Raw genomic sequence first — 17,140 nt, 5'->3', positions numbered from 1 at the left:
ATTCCCATAGAAATATCTTTCACCAAATGAGTCACGATAATAGCTAATATTAATATCGGGTAGTAAAATTATAAATTAATTCTTATTATAGAAAAGTATAATAATATTTAATTAAAATAACTATCAATAAAGATCTTTACTTGGCTTTTTGTATCACAAAACGGGCTTTGTAATCAACACTTAATTATTTTCGCAAATCACGAATGATTCATTAAAATGTAATCTTAAAGGCTTTTAACATCTAAAGCGCTTAAACCCTAATTAAAAACATTGCAAAAACATTACGAATTAAAATGAAAGTCATTATGAAACCTTTCAAGCAGTACACAAACGTTGATTGTTTTTTATAGCTCTCTGCTTGATTAAAATGTGTACGTGAATTCTTCATATGTTTATGCTAACTCTATGTAATGTATTTTATACCAGTTTTCATCAGCATATAAATAATTAATCAAACATTAAAATATTTTCCCAAGTGTCTGGTAACTTAAATTAAAATTGTTCATTTGTATAGATTGGATACAAAAATTGACTTCGTGTGTGGTCTTTAATTTTTACATACGTACTTTATTTATACAAAATACTAGTCATTATATTTAACTAAAATAATTGAAACTTCTATACTCGTCACTGTAATATAAGAGAGATGCAATAACTGTACAAGAACACATTCAACAGCGTAATTCCCAAATAATATCATTACTATTCTTTCTTAGTAATTACAGGAATTAGTAAAAGACGTTGTCATACAAAATGAATGGTCCACGATAATATCAGCAAGTCGTGGTATAATGTACGTGGATCGAGATAACCGCGCCCAACTTTCGCGACCATGTACTTACCTACTGGGAAATGTCACAATGGAACGCTCGTAAAATTAGTGTTAAACGTAGTTTTACTCACGTGCATGTTTTAAATGTTTAAATGACTGTAATGTGACTAATGTGGGTTGGGTGACGTGTATACTAGAATTTGGGAATATAATATTGTTTGCCTTAAAATATACAGTAACTCAAAGAAAAATTTAAAGAACGTTATCCCAAAACGAGTAGACAAGTACAGAGTAGAGACATGTAGAGATGACATGAATTTAACTTTTTGATTAATTTTATTTTCTGCTATAATAATGATTGAATTTAAATTTCAATTTTATGTGTTCAACGTGATTATATGATTCAATCATCTACTCATACCATTCAAAGAAATAATCCAATTAGGAAACAGATTTGCTAATAAAGTTAGCAACAATCAATAAGTATTTAACACATTTATTCGTAAATTAAGTATGAAAAACTAAGATAACAGAATAAATCCTCATAAATGCGTACTAATTTAATAATTTATTTATGCGTAATAATTTATTTATGGAGATAATTAAAGGTGGACTTTCGACGGAAATATCAAATCATTGTAATTAAAAGTCCTAATGACGACCGTTTCTTCGTATCCTGTTTCTAACATGTAAATTGTGGGATTGTACATATTTGGTAATGTGTATTTAGGTACTTTCACTAAATCCCTTAATTCCTCTTGAAAGTAACTATTATAGCTTCGTCTGTTATTTTAGTTTATCCGTAAAATCTTAGAATATGCATCTTTGAACAATATGTTACCAGTAGTATTATTAAAACTAAAACTACCTGACTATAATAAAAATAATTGAATGTTTGTGTGAATTTAATGTTTTGTGTGAATTTAAATACATAAATTTAAATTCTTTATTTTAGTAGAGTATAAAAAATGCAAACAAAAATAGCTTGTTAAGTTAAGAGCGCTTATTCAATTTAACGCAAGTCAAAATCTCCGCGATCTATTACGATAGATCGCGGCTTGCGCTATCCTTTTACTATGAACAGCATAGGTCCACAGGAGAGCGCCGAGCAACATGTCCTCTCTCTGGGAAGGCTCGCTGCCGACTGATTTTAATCGGGTCGCGCGCAGTGTTTTATAGTACTTTAAAAAAAATTGTAGAAAAATAATAGAGGTACCTTAGTTGATTTTTTAAATTTTGTCTTATAAGTAATACGTTCTTTTATTGCAATATGTATAAATTATATTCAACTAAGTCAAATATCTTGGTGAAAATAATCATTTTGTCGAGTATAATTTCTAAAAAAATTCACATTGTTCGGATTTTAATTTCGTAAGTTAGGAGTCCAAATTAAAAAAATCTTTTAACTAACTATTTTAATAAGGATTTTTGCAGTTAGTTAAAAAAAAATGTGTGTTAGATCTGTCAGCAATTTCAGATATTTTTAGCTTCGAAATTGACACTAAAAGTGAAATCAAGTAATCATCGGCTCAGTTATCTTGATGGTATTCACAAATACTGTATTAATTGAAAAAAACTCTTAACTAACTATATAGACAATAAAATTCCCTAAAATTATTAGTAATTCATATGTTTGTAAGATAAGTGGTTGATGGACAATCTGGTTTGAAAAATCACATATTTGAGCCAAACAGCGCACGGACCGCGTACACGGCCTTAAGGCTGTATAAATCTATGAAGGTTCAAGGTATTCAATATTCGTATTTCTTTACAGTTTAAAAAAGCTGTCATCATCTAGGACTTGGCGGTCTACGAATAACATTTTACATAATATTTCTCATCTAACAAGTAAAAACTGAGCTTACTCACTATATTCAGTTTTCAATCTAAACTATCCGCTATACGGTATATAATTTTCAACTTGTAGCATCAACGGAAACTATATTTATGCTTGGCTACTCCATACTCACAAAAACTCGATCATTATCATAGAAAATTGTTAGCTGGAGCTGATTTGTGGTTACACGAGCCGTTCTAGACCAACGTTATGGGCCCTCTTCACATTGGGCAGCGTTGGCCCAACAAACGATCGTCGATGCTTTTTTTTTTATAGTGGGGAAATCTTCCAAAGATACCCACGGCCCCCGGGGAAGGAGCCAAGGGTTATGTCGGATTTACTTACTTTTTACTTACCGACTAAAACCCCACTGTGTTCCGTCGAGCCGCGCAGTTAGCCGGGGCCGCGGGTACTCTTAGAAATCGTCCACGACCCCGGTAGCCGCAACTACGGCGCGGCCGCGGCGGTTATGAATGCACATCTAAAATATCGGCCGATCATAGACGCCCTAGACGCCCGCGGCCTCTACACTATCGTGATGGCCTCTACTCGCCCAACGCTGCCCATTGTGAAGAAGAACCATTAGACATATTTCGATTATAATGAGGTTGTTTGTCGTGCTGGGTGATTTGTTTTATTGTCTATTATCAATGGCTTTACATTATTGTATACATACATTTTGTGTTAACTTACAGGTGAACAACATATATTATTATATGTGAATTTGCATGTAACTGTTGTGCTTCATAAGATTGTAATATATGGGATTAAAAACAACTTCGTAACAGTAACTTTAAAGAGAAGTATGTCGATATTGTAAACAATAGTGTTGCAAAATTATAAATCTCCCTGCTGAATAAATTATGAAATGTACCTTTAGGTTTAAACATAATAATTAAAGATGGTTATTTTAACACTAGGTAGGTATGCATAACATACAGGATATCAGCGAACAAGAAGGTAATTGCTTGATTAGAAAAACGTAAGTTACAAAATTAACATATTCCATACAACATTCACGTATTCACGTAACAACTTCAATAATTAACACTAAGCTCATGCTACGGATATGCTCATTATCCAATACCAATTAGCATCACGATTAGGACTTCATAAACCACCAAAAATAGTATTGCCCACTCAATATCTTACTTAGACATTATACAAATACACTAAAATTTGACGTAATGTGTGATTTAAACAGTTACAACGGAAGTTTGAACACGGACTGGTCCGACTGGTTCTTAATTAACATAAAAACAAAGCAAGTAATGCATTGAACGATTTCTCTAAACATTCTTCGTTCACCCATCGGGTCTGCTATCTGTCGCATCTCGTCGTAATCCTATGACATCAGATAAGGTTATAACTTGGTAATGTGCGAGCGCGAATTTAATTGAATGTAATTCATTTTATAACATAATTATAACAGGACATTCAATACAGATAATTTATTACATAGGTACCTAGGTTCCAAAAACCAATCTTTTCATTGAACGATTTTTTTCAGCATCGTAGAATTTCATATGCAATACGTAAACGTTTGGTTTCGATTGTACTTACTTTTAAATTTATAAAGTAGATATTAAAAGTGTTATTGCCTACTCTGTATTATAATAGCTATAGAACCATGTACAAAAAAAAATCACTAATGGCCGAAAATCGCCGTTAGTGGTGGTATTTCTGAAGGAAGACTATGTGAAGCAGCGAACACGGCTGAAATGAAATCAACAACTAGTTTGCTATTTCGTTATAGAAAATATTACAAATTACAAATGAAACTTTACAATATAAATCGCTTTCCGCTTCGCTCATGAACCAAAACCTATCTAAATCATAAAACAGTATCGCAGTGATCTCAGGCGACAATATACGATCAGAGATACCGGTCCAAATCTCACTGGGATATCACTTTGTGTTCAGCCGAACATCGGATTATATACGTGTGTAATTTATTTTCTGAATTAAATAGTTTTATAAGCGCGTTGTGTGAAGTAATAAGGTCAATTTATTTAATATACCATTTAGAAAATATTTTAGAACTTTATAAGTTTTTAGTTTTACATTTTTGCTTTTTGTCGATTTCTTAAAAAAGAATGTTGGCGTACTAGCTCTTAAAAGTTGCGTTGATGCAATAGGTAGAAAAAAACTTAACACAAACCTACTTACTAAAAATTATTTTGCCTGCTAATCGTATCAACGTTAGACTGATTTATTTCGCTATTTTATGTTTTATTAACTACGATTAGAAGACAAAATTGTATATAAAGACATTTTTATAAGAAACTAGCGGTCCGCCCTGGATTCATATTCACGCTTTCTCTACATAAGAACCATCCTCGTACTTCAAGGAATATAATAAAAAAAGAATTAAAGAAATCGGTTCAGCTGTTCTAAAGTTATGCGCTTACCAAAACATTTTGGGATTCATTTTTATATTATAGATAGGTATTCCATTTTCAATACCACTGTTTGCTTACAATAGTACTTATCGATAATGGCTGAAAAATCTAACCATAATCGTAATTTCTGGAAGCGTATGTAAAATATCATCAATTATTTATAGAAATTGCCGAATGTGATCAATGCCTTTGTTTTTATATAGCTCATCATTCATTATTAAAAAGTACGAATATAAAATTATTATAAATTATGAGCTGCAACTAAGCAAGCCAATTGATGAAAGGTCAAAGATTCCATAATCTATTTACTTATTATTATTTACATAGTCTCACATGGCATTTAATATGGATCTATATTTAAAGGTTGCATCAAAACATTTGACCTTTACAATTTACATATAAATTGGACGTATTTTTTTATTTAATATTATTATACAAATTTGTAAAGAATTGAAAAAATCTTTATAAATGATCTATTATACCTAGATATATTTTTCGATCACGAGGTGGGATCGAACCCGTGTCGTTTGCCATTCCGGGGCGACGCGGACGTCTTGACTTCTTGACAATTTATATTTATAAAGCATTTGAATGCTATAAAACCAAAATAATCCATTCTAATATTATTATAAATGCGAAAGTAACTCTGTCTGTTATTCAATCGCGCCTAAACTACTGAACCAATTTTGATGAAATTTGGTATGGAGATATTTTGATACCTGAGAAAGGACATAGGCTACTTTTTATCCGAACGACGCAATCCCGGAAATCCCACGGGAACTGGAACTATGCGGGTTTTTCTTTGCCTGCGCGGGCGAAGCCACGGGCGAAAACCTAGTATCTTATATTATTATTACAAGGAATAAAATATTTTTATTGCGTGGCATATTAATTTGTTTATTCAATAATTGTGTTTAACTATGGCTTGACTTCACCCTCCTGCATGCATCTGGCATTAAAGTGACCAACAAAGTAAATATAATGTTTGTCTACACATAAATTGGGCTAGGTCAAAGTTTCCTTGTATTTATTTCCTTCCTATTTCAAATACGACACACATAAATTGTTTCTATTTTGAAAAATAATTTTTAAAATTTACACCATATCGCTTTTTTGTCGATTTTATGCTTAAGGATAAGATTAATAAAATTAAAGAAAGAACTGCTAACTTTTATTTTTTACTAAATTACTATTGCTCCATTTATTATCTTGTTATAAACTATGTAACAAAAATATTCAACGAAGTGATGAACATTTCATCACCACCATCACCATCTGTTTACCTATACAGAATCGATCAGCCGTTTTTGTCTGGGAAACAAGAGCGTTACCTTTATCCTTAACCATCCTTAAGAACGATTACATGTAATATAAAAATATGAGGATAGGATACATGATACATCAAAACTACATAGTTGATGTTTTGGTACATAGATGTGTAAATACATGAGTCACATACATTTGCGAGGGAAACGGTTAAGGTGATGTTACTTAGGCGTTCTATTTACAAACCTTTTAACGGACCCCTACTAACGTTTGTTGGTAAATCAATATTATCACTCACATAACGTTCAGCAAAATTATTCTATGCAGAATTTTAGCTAGGAACACTATAGGGTAAACGCAGGTATTAACGACCCCTCTAAGGCAATTTCAAAATCAACCATATTTTTTAAGTATACTGGTTCTTCTAAAGATTTATAATTTCATTTTATATGCTAGTGTTATGTATAAAAAATGTATTTATTGAAGCAAATACATTCTAATAAAGGATTATCTTGTAAAAAATAATTTACAATGTGACTTAGTCGATTGTTGCTATTACCGACCCATAAAAACGGCTGTGAAGCTATTAACGATTTTTATGCAGCTATTCCCGATCGTATGTGAGAGGAAGCCTTTTTCCAGCAATGGAATGTATAGAAGCTAGTGATGATGATGATTACCGATCTTAATAAAATGAAATAAAAATGCAAATATATTCGTATTTTTTTATTGTAGTTATTTTTAATAAAACAAATGAGTACTTTTTAGTAATGAACTAAATAATTACAAACTTTTAAATTAATCAACATAATACTATTAATATATGTACATATATTAAATTAAGGATTTCAAACTCTAGGATATTTCGTTATGCTATTTGATTGATTGCTTCGGCGAGTTGTGTTTTACTGAATACTTTTCGCCGCTTTCGTGGCTCCATATTTCTGGAAAAAATATACCTAATTATATGTTTTATGTTAATTGAACCTAAAAAAAATATAATTTTTAATAGGTACCTATTATGTCATAAAAGTAATAAAAATATATTTGCACGCTCAATTACGAGCGGAATGTTTAAGGATCAATATTATCTGTATATACAAACATCTTTATTCTACATTCTGCAAATAAAGCAATTTGAATTTGAATTTGTAGATGAGAAACTAAACAATCTATATTCGATCGGTAATAGCTTCCTATAGTTGCTATTGCCGACCCACATGGGTCGGTATTAAAGTATGTAAGTATAAACCTAAATTGTATTACCGACCCATAAAAAAATGGTTATTTTAATTCATTTGACCATCAGACTATAAAATAGATTATAATTGATTAATGTCATACAAAATATGAACAAATGCATATTGTTTAAACAAAAAAAACAATGATTTACTACTGTAACTATTCGATAGGGATCCTCGAAAATATCATAACTTTGTATAAATTGACAACGCTAAAAGACACAACACTAGACAAAAAAGTTTAGTCGCTAATAGATTTTTATGAAGACTCATAGCTTAGATTTAAACTGGTCCATAAGACCACTTGTGTTAGTGTGATATAATAACATAAAAGAAAATAAAACAAAAAGTTACGTTGCTGTCATTGCCGACTTACGGGTCGTTGATACCTGCCACGACTTAAACTGGTGAAGCTAACACCGTCCCATTTTAATTTTAAGTTTTATCGTTTCAAATTACTTTTTATTAATAAAATGTTGTAAGAAATGAAAAGTTGACACTTAAATGCATTGACATTTAGTAATATAAATTAAAGTATAGATGTCATTTGTTTGTAAATGTCTTAAAAAGATACTCACAGTACTTACCCGAAGGAACAACGGAACAGTACGACACGTCCTGCTTCCACGCTACCCCGCAGCAACTTACGCATTTTAACTCTTTTTTGCTCAGTTACTCACTCTAACGTTAAAGTATACGATGCTCAATTAATACATTCGTGTATAACTTTGCCTACCTATAGCTAGAATAGTTCTGGAAACGTTTAAATTTCGAATTACTTTTATAGGTCGGTAATACCTTCAGATTTTCGATGGGTCGTTGATAGCTGCGTTTACCTTAGGTCTGTATTTACTGGTCTTAGGAAAATATACTTACAATCCCGAACGTTTTACTTTAAAGGCGTAAAACGTGAATTTTCAATGCATTTTAATAATAATTCGACCATAAAACAATTTTTTTCAAGGAAAAAATATTGCACACATTCTTTAACACTAGAGCGCTCGCGCCTAAAATTTTCCTTGAGTGCACGCGTGGGTTACATATGTCACCCATTACGACGCACTTTTTTTTCATAAAAATCGTAGTTTAAAGAGTAAACGAAGTACTTATTTATGAATCAACTTTATTTTTAAGTGATGAAACAAAAAAAATATCAATATTTTCTCATTTTACTTAAATTATGAGCTAAACATAAACCTCTGTGAAAAGTAACTAATTTTTTACTTATTGTGATCAATCAGTTCTTTTTACTTTGGAAACTACAAATTTGATAAAAATAATCATCTAATTATACAGTTTAGGAATAATTTGTTCTTATCCAATAAAATTTTATTTTCAATAAAAAATAAGTATGTCCTAGCACTCGAATATGAGTATTTTATTTGGATTTAAGTTACGATTATATATTAATAATTTCTTAAAAGTAAAAATTTATCATAAGAGCAGTAAAAAATAAAAGGGGTATACTTGATTTTCACTCGTAATTGTATGATTTCAAAAACTTCCTAGAACGCTCGCGCGGGGGACATGCGTCACCCATGTACTTTTATATTTTCGCAGAGTACACTTCGTTGCACCAAGGAAGCTGTCACGCTGCTAAAATGTCCGGTGATTGATAGTCGGGGAATACCTGAGACAACAACACTCAAGCACGATTCTTTAAAAAAATATTTAGCAATATAATACACTGGGTGACCTATGTCCCCCGCGCGTGCGCTCTAGTGTTAAGATAAGTTATACTGCTAAATGAATGAACTGTTAATGGTTCGTTGAAATATTTCTATAAATCATGAAATCAGAATACTATAAAGATTATAACAGTATTCACTACCATGATAATTATAAAAAGAGGAGTCATAAAAATCATGATAAATAGATTTAGTCACACTTTAAAACCCTTTGTACTTTCATTCAAAAATAGCAGACGTTATTGAATTCGACGACGTAAAAAGTATGACGAATTGATGTGAGAAGAATTTATGTGTTTTTGAATGGGTGCTTCATATTTATTGATAAAAAGCAAGAATACACGTCAGATAAAAAGTGCCTTTATTAAAATGAAGTACCCACATGGTTTTGAATTAAAATAATATAGTGAAATGAAGGCCCCGATACGCGTTTTACATTATTTTTTGTAGTGGCAATGAAATATTTAATAATTAGAACGTCATAAAGAGATCGCGGTTCTCAAGTTGTAGAGTCAGTCTGTTTACATGAACGAATAAAATATGTAATCGAATTATAGTTTTATTTTTATTTTGTTTAAATTATGAACCACACAAATTAGTCGCATAATATTCTCTACACACTCTACTTTGTCTCAGAATAATTTATTAACATTAAACACAGCTTATTACAGACATCCAGTCTATTTTCTAGTCAATGCCCCTTTCTCATAATGCAGCAATAAATTTGTCTATAAACTGTTCTAAGATATTAACTAGACCTTATTTGCATTCAGTTAAAGATGACTTTATTAATCGACCAGCGAGCTATCGCCTTGAATAAATTAATTAGAAAATGGACTCGATATTATTGGTGTAATTGGAATTCGCTTCGACGATCGCGTGTTACGCTGTCATGTGAAAATTCAATACAATTAAACGCTATCTAGGTACCTCGACATAGTATCAGAAAGTACCATTAAGCACAGTGGACTTTTTCTCTATCAAGCCATCTAATTAATTATACCGGTTTGGTCCGAGCTCGTAATTTTGTCATCTTCGTTTAGTTCGCGTCGGACATCTTAATTTCATTAATGGTTCTTGTTTTGTTATTGCGACGGAGTTTACGTCGTTTGACATAGTTTTTTATTGTTCATTTTAATTGTTGGTATTCTTGGTATTGTTTTTTTTATTTCTATTATTATATTTATCTCTATTTTTTATGAAGGTACCAGATAAGTTCAACAAAAATAAAGTGAATTAATTAACTTATAAAAGTTTACAGGTTATTACTATTTTTCTTCAAGTTCAATCACAAGAATATGATTAGATAAAACAGTTCAGAAATTCAATATTAAACTGAAATTTGCAATCAAATGAAGTCAAATAAAATTATAAAATCAATCTTTAATAAAAAAAAGAATCAGCGAATAAACTCATTGTTTTCACTTTCAAACTAAGTTTGAAATTCATGTGTCGAATGAAAATATTGATTTTTTTTTAAGGAAATCGCGTTGGAAACAGCTGTCAATTGAGTACCTATGAACTTAATAGTCAGTCGTTGACCAATTGGTAATTTTCAGTTTTCTTGTTATTAAGTATTTTTAAACACGGCTGGAAAAAATATTTGATACGGTAAAAACATAAATAATTTTTGTTTATTTTCCTATATTATTCTGATTACTAAACCAAAAAAAACCGGCCGAATTGATAACCTCCACCTTTTTTGAAAGTCGGTTAAAAAGGAAAATACTTACACAAGTGGCGCTCTATGATAATATTATATCAAACATACATTGAATTAAACCCAACATATTTTTAATGTCCCAAGATGCGTAGTCACGAACAAGACAGTTTCGCCCACTCTCGGTAATTAAGCCCCTTCGTCCCAATGCTATACGAGCATTGATAAACAGCTGTTTAAATTTGCATTTTAAACTGATATCCTCGAAGAGGTCTATTTTAAAGCCTACTTGATTTATTCCAGCCACACAAGAGAATGTAAAATTAATGGTAGGAATACTGAAGTAGTGATGTAATTGATTGATTCATAGGATTGTTGGACGGTTTGTTATGCGAATCGGTAAGTTTTGACTTTTAAGTAACCGGGTGGCGTAGCGTCTTCGTCATGTTTATAATTCGATGGTTACTTCAGAATTTGCTTGTTGTATACATAGTAAGGAATTGAACAGGAGCATGGTCATATTTCTACTATAAGGAGGACCTTATAGTAGAAATATGACTATACCTTAAAAATAGTAAAAAAGAATAAGAAAAACATGACAATCCAAAAAATATTCTGTTCTTCTCTTTGCATCTTATTATTATTGTTGTACAACGTTCATGTAATTTACTTTTACTAATATTTTTAAGCATCATGCACTCTCAAATTGTGAAGTTAGCTCTTAAATTATGCAAATCAAAATGAATCGACTTTAAAACCCTTCTCAAAATGCCTACATCACGATACAAAGTTATTTATCTCTATCAAAACCCGTCCACAAAGCGCTAGAATAGTAAATAAATAGTCGTAATTGTTAAGGTCCCAGCCCGTATTCGGTACGATTTGTTCCGCTCCGTGACGAATCGCGAACGTTCGCGACGACGCGAATGCTCTTGCGCAACGCTCTCATTAGGCCGGAACTAAGCATGTAGATTTGTATACGAAAGCTTTCACAACTGGTACAAAGTTTCGTAATTGTGATAAATATTTGGAATTGATTTTACATGAGTATTACAAGAATAATGAATCAAAAAGCAGTTAAATAATAATTAAAACAGAGCCAATTTCTGCATATAATCTTGTAAAATTATTGCTTGATTATTTTATTTATTTAAAAATAATAATTTAATAAAGCTTTCATAATATTATTTATATACTAATACACCATTTAAAAATGTAACCTCTTAACTTACTAACAATTCTTCAAGCAAAAATACAAAACTAAAACTTACGTAAAAATGTACTTGTAAACTATTCAAGTTGCACACATATCATTTTAGAGCAAGTCCACAGCTTTTGTAGTCTGCACAATGAGTTGACCCAATTTAGCACACTACAGATAAAATATAGCGGAGTTGTTAGGGTAAAAATTCATACAAATCGTAATATTGACGTCATATGAATATAGGCCGTGCGGATCTAAGTAACTCGTGCGTAATAATAGTATGATACAGAAATAGGCGCCAATTTGTTTCACTGTCAGGATTACGAAAAAAATGTTTTTTTTTTTTTATATAGGTCTTGATAAGGTTTTATATTAATGTTCAATGATATTGCCTCGTGTATGTCAGTCAAATGCGTAGAATTATGGGTATTTTATAGCAATATTGTAAGTTCTGAGATCTGTATTCACAATTTTTCTTAATCATTTTAATGGTTATGCTGCTGTATTTTAAATGTTCGACGATTAAGTTGTGGAAACAATTTTTCTCCACTATTGTTCCAGTTACATGCGTATTGCGCAACCGTTTCTTTATTTTTAAAACAAGTTTAAAATTATACTTAACATTCTAATTTCTAGCCCTATTGTTAGGTAGCATGTTTTTACACGTTATTTTTTAAGGTCTTTGCGTGGATATAGGAGCGAGTGGCAGTTTTAAAAAGTGACTATTCATAGACTCTTATAAAAGTTTATATGAACAAAATACTAACAAAAAGAGCTATCAAAATCAAAACTTGTTCGACTAATATCGTACTAATAGTGTACATTAAACGCAACACTTTCCAATCTACTAAATCCCAGAAATGCACATTTCAGCTGCATAAAGTGAATCTCAACGCACCAATATCATTTCACTAAACGGATGCCAAACACGTATTTGATAAGTATATTCCATCGGGGAGCTGAAGACCTACCATGAGTTTACTTTGGTTTATCTTACTCGCTAGCGACTGAGCCAAAAGATTGTATGGACAATTACTGCGGCGCCTCTAGCGGTCACTTCGGAAACTTATTTCCGTAGCATGACTCATTAAAAACGACAAAGAAAACGCTAAGGGCGTAAACTCATGATATTAATGTAGCTATTGGCACCGATCCTTCATGAGTGTACAAAGTTTAAAGTGGGACAAATTTGAGTCTAGGAATCGGTTACATACAAACATACTGGTAGAGCTAATAAAGCGTGTTAAAAACCTATTTAAATCCTACCTCAAGCTTGTCATGTATCGTTTTCTATGTAAACTACACTATGATAAACTAATTCGATAGACGCTCTCGGATAGATACAATCGTGTCGATTGTAGATAACTCGTTATCGAATCAAGTGAACGCAAAATTGCTAACTTATGGTATCGATTGTAGATTACTCGCTAGCGTATAAGTGAACGTAAGATTCGAATATATCCACGATTCGATTGCTAACTCGTGGTAAGGGCACTGAAGCGCTAGTTTGGCAGGCAGCCGAGCTTGACCGCAAGTCATAACTTGCACCTGCGACCCGCTGTCAATTCACAACGGGTGCCAACGGGGACATTAACTTGTGGAAGATACTACGTTTTTGGTACTGATTGAATATTGGATTTGGTGTTGTAATTAATGGAAGCCATCAAATTTAATAGATGCTTCAAATTGTAGAGTTTTTAGGTATTTCATAAGATCACAGAATCTTGCAATGCGGATTTTCTTTGTCGATTAAATTCGAATGCTTATTTATTTATTTATTTATTTATTTACTCTTTATTGTACAAAAGTCTTATAAAATAAAAATACAACAAAACCATTCAAAATGTACAAATGGCGGCCTTATGGCTCAAAGCCATCTCTGCCAGGCAACCTTCAATGCTTTTGTGTAGCTCTATAATAATAGATATTATTATGATGGTATTTCTATTGCGTGATATGGATAAGGTGTTGTGTAAAATAATGAGTTGATTACTATTTTATCTTAAAATAACTTTTTATAGCGTCTAACTGTACGCTAAATAGCTGCAATACGAGTAAATAAATTATTTTCAAAATATGTAAATTAATGTTTAAAAGAATTAAAATTCTGTAAAATCAAATATGCATAAGAAACTACGCAATATTCCTGCACTTAGATTTATAAGATGCGTCTGCGACATCAAAGTGTAGTGTCCTTTATTAATTCGCTTAATAGTCTTAAATAAAAAATGTAATTAGCTCTAGTGCTCTTGTCTGTGAAGCCATTTCATGGTGCAGATAGCGACGGTTTCTAATTGAACAAGACGGTAGAGGAATCAAAGGGAATGATTGCATTCCCCTAAATTTAAGCGCAAATAGAGGGTAGTCCGCGATGCGTGGGTAAATTCTTTTAGGGGCTCGATAGTGGAGTTGAGACGCCAGAAAATTGTTTTAGTTTCCTTTGATTTTTACCTAAGAAATATTTTCGTTTTGCGCTTTTCGAACGCTAATGCAAATAGCGAGGTGGTTGTGAATAAATGTTTATTTTTGCGTCAATAATTTTGTTTACCAGTAGCTTTATTGTCTCAATAAATTTTATTGTATTAAAACGTTTAAAGCATTGGTATTATTGTAAACAAAAGTTTGATTATAATACAAACGTGATTTACGATCTCTATATTTCATATTACTTACCTAACCATTCATAATATGAGCTTTTATAACTAAATAACACGCACATGTGAACAAGCTTAGTGTAACGGTTAAAAATATTTCTACAGAATGTGCTATCTTCGCAGCTCTATGTAATATTTGTGAGTCGAAACTTACCTCGTAGATTCTGCAATTCTACTATAATATTAGGTGTAATATGAAGCCAATGTTACTTAAAAAATCTTAATTACCTAAATGAGATTAATGCGTATATATCTCTAATTACCTACTAGTAGAGAAAAGTTCATAATCAACGGAATTATTACGAATGAAATGCCCATTTAAACACAGAAAATACACATAAACATTCTTTATCTTACAACAAAACATCCATATTGACGATAGAAAAGAAAGACTTGTATACATATTGAGAATGTGCAATTTGCCTTTAACAATCAAATAAATAAATCGAATATGAAGAGATATTATACCTAACGAATTACTACAAACCCCAAAGTAACCTTCATAGTATTTTGCACTCATAGTAATGCAATTGCGAAGATTGTGGCTAAAATTGCTTTAACAATTTACAAGCCTGAGGGCTGGACGTATCTATCTTGGGACGTCAGGGTGCAGTGATTTACAAGATTCATTGTTCCGTACAGAATAAATAGCGCAATAAATAATTGCATCTATATTTGTGTGTATCGACAGGCAAGTGACATGACTTTTGGTGAAGTCAGAATTTGAAAACCGCAGACCAATGTGGAGTCGCATTTACAGAGATGTTTTACTTTGTAAATTAGTATTATTATACTAATTGATATAGGTACCTATTGGTTATAATAATAAATCCAATAAGTGTAAGTACATTATAAATATTTATTATAGGTATTATAGTTTTTGAAATTTTGTAATACTTCACACATATTTTTATTAAAAGTTATAAGCGATAATAAAAACAAAGTAAGTAATTTTAATGTTTATGAGTTATGACTGTCAAATCTTTAAAATATTTCCTTAAAATTATCTCTAGTTTACATTTTTACGATAGAATGATTATAAAAATACATGTAGAGATCGCCAAATCACTAAAAAGAACATACAACGCTATAAAGTAACCACTACAAGATACAAGCGAATTTATATAAGCGGTTTTCTCTACAAATAAAAGTTGTTAAGAAAAGTTACAATCAGCGTTATCTAGTAAAAGGGTTAAAAATGGAAGCCACTTCAAAGCGGTATGATGTTCCGACAAAGTAAACACTTATTTTTACATCACCGTCTTTATGAGAACACTTTGTGATCTCTGCTTAAGTATACTTTCGGTTTACATTCGCCTTTTCCGTATTCAATGTGGATATCAAGTTGTTTTTATTATCAGACTAGCTGCGCCCGCGGTTTGGGCGTAAATGAGTTTTTACTTTTTAATATTAATTCTAATGTTCCTTTTCTTACAAAATATTAGAGTAAAAGTAGCCTGTTACTCATTATTACAAAGGTTATCTGTCAGTGAAGTCCCGTCAAAATCGGTCCTGCCGTTCCAGAGATTAGCTAGAACAAACAGACAGACAGAGAGGCAAGAATAGTTAAAAATTACTATTTTGATAGTAGATATGTATCGTGTGTACGTTACATATTTTATGTATTTAGTAAAAAGCGTATATTTTTATTTTACAGACACTCCAATTTTATTATTAGTATAGATATTTGAACTAAGTTTTAACCACAAAGGGTGTATTTTAATTTAATGAAATGTTCCTGGAGGAAAATTGTGAATTTCAGTTTAGTTAAAATTACTTGGATTTTTGAAATGAGCTTTGAAAGTTACGTTAGCAAAAGAAAATTGTGAGTGTGGACGAAAATTATTTATTCTATACCTATGTTATTCTTTTTTCTCGATTTTAAGCCTAACTTAAGCTTATTAGTGAAAGACGTTTCAGTATTAGATAGTAGATACTACGATATTATAATATTTAATTAAGATGTATTTTATCGTATGAAATAAGTTGTCAAATATGTTTCGGACATCGGAACTTCTAGCTTATCAATATTTGTTTATGAAATAGGTAAGTTAATTCTAACCTTAATTCATTATACTTTATTAGAAACATTTAATATGAAATTTCACAAAAAATCAGTTTAAAAAGGGTTGAAATACGATAAAAAGCGAACCAAGATGTGATATTGTTACATTCTACAACATCTTGAACGGTAAGTGCAGGCAATGAGGGAGCTTTCCCCTTACAAAATTATTCATGGGATACTTCATACGTATAACTAGATAGATATATTTGGAGTATTTATCGTTTATCTCCCCAGTCTAAGAAAGGACCCTTATTACCCTATGGGCTTGATAAATCTGTGTAATTCGATGATCGTGATGGTTGGACAAAATATGTTTTCAAATAAATTAGTGTGACTGATTCTATTATATTA

The sequence above is a fragment of the Colias croceus genome, chromosome 13 (genome assembly GCF_905220415.1).
Source record: "Colias croceus chromosome 13, ilColCroc2.1".
Classification (NCBI taxonomy): Eukaryota; Metazoa; Arthropoda; class Insecta; order Lepidoptera; family Pieridae; genus Colias; species Colias croceus.
Note: the sequence above shows the minus strand (reverse complement) of the source record.